Source organism: Frankliniella occidentalis, unplaced genomic scaffold, assembly GCF_000697945.3.
Source record: "Frankliniella occidentalis isolate FOCC.00 unplaced genomic scaffold, Focc_3.1 Scaffold15, whole genome shotgun sequence".
Lineage (NCBI taxonomy): Eukaryota > Metazoa > Arthropoda > Insecta > Thysanoptera > Thripidae > Frankliniella > Frankliniella occidentalis.
The window spans coordinates 2234006-2235351 of NW_026267145.1; the positions used below are offsets into that span (position 1 = coordinate 2234006).

At 49.9% G+C, this 1346-nt stretch overlaps 1 protein-coding gene across 1 annotated transcript in view; it reads left to right on the top strand.

Moving 5' to 3' along the window:
• LOC113212703 (PRL-1 phosphatase) overlaps nt 1–1346 on the top strand; it is a gene marked incomplete in the record, with an annotated part of 33024 nt that overhangs the window by 30696 nt on the left and 982 nt on the right.

Below are 1346 nucleotides of genomic sequence, written 5' to 3' on the forward strand. Positions count from 1 at the left end.
GGGGGGGGGCGGGCAGGCCTCATGGCGAGCCCAACAAGACGCCGCGAGCGACAAATTGCAAGACAGGGATTGGGGATCTTTCGCACATTGACCCATCTATGACTGCAGTACTTTTAAAGCCCAAATATTCCTCCCTCCCCCTACCCTTCCAACCATTAACTGCTGTCTACGCCCTAGTAGCACAGAACTGTCGTACGACTGTCGGACAACAGTAGAAAAAAGATACGAACCGTCGCTGCGATACAGGGTGGGTGATCCGCGCCGTGGTTTTTTTCTGCTTATGCTGTACCGGATTCATGCGTGCGGGCGGGCTTGCCTATCGTCACTCGCCATGGCGCCTTACGGCCCCGTGCGAGTATGCAACCCGTCCGCACGGATGAATCCGGTACAGTATAAGCAGAAAAAAACCACGGCGCGGATCACCCACCCTGTATACGAAGTGAGAAAAATGATTCTATCGCTATACTATGTTTTTTTCTAGGAACGAAAATCTCTATCGGCCAGCTATCGTAATGGGAGCGAAAAACCACTGTTGTTGATTTGACCACAGAATGGTAGATAGTTTAAACTTGATAGACGGGCGACAACCGTCTGACTGTGGAAAAGCCAGCACTGCTGGCTATTCGTTATCGTCACAATAATAATCCGAAAAAAGTTGCACTATGTGCGACAGTTTTGTGTTACTAAGGCGGGTGACACACACCATAAGTTTCTTAACTCCTATTTGTAACGTACAATATAACTGGCGCATATGTGTACTAAAAACTTTGTTTTACGAAGGGCCCGACCCGACCATTGCAAAGATCGCGTGTCTTTACACAAACTGACGCTCTGTTCAAAATATGTGAAAAAGAAAAACGTTTGTAATATAGTGGTTTTTGATCCTTTGTATGTTACAAACCCAAGCCTTTGTAAACTACTCTTTGTCGTCAAAATTTACTGCGGCTAGGTAGCCAGATTGAGCTCATTTTGACGTCAAATTATGGTCGTTGATGACGTTATTTAATGTATTTTGCCAGCCCTGCAGAAAGTACGTCCGCCGCTTTACTCAAAGCTCACAGTCAGCCCAGGCGATGAGCTCTCAGCGCCTGATAGGTAGGCAAAATCTTGCATGCAGTGCATACGTGTACTGAGGGGTGGCCTACCTCGAGTCTCACAGGCGTCAACCTCCTGCACAGGTTGACCTCACATGCTGAGCCCACAGGCTGAGCCCACAGGCTGAGCCCACAGGCTGAGCCCACAGGCTGAGTCCACAGGCTGAGCCCACAGGCCGAGCCCACAAGCCGAGCCTACAGGTTGAGCCCACAGGCTGAGCCCACAGGCTGAGCCCACAGGCTGAGCCCACA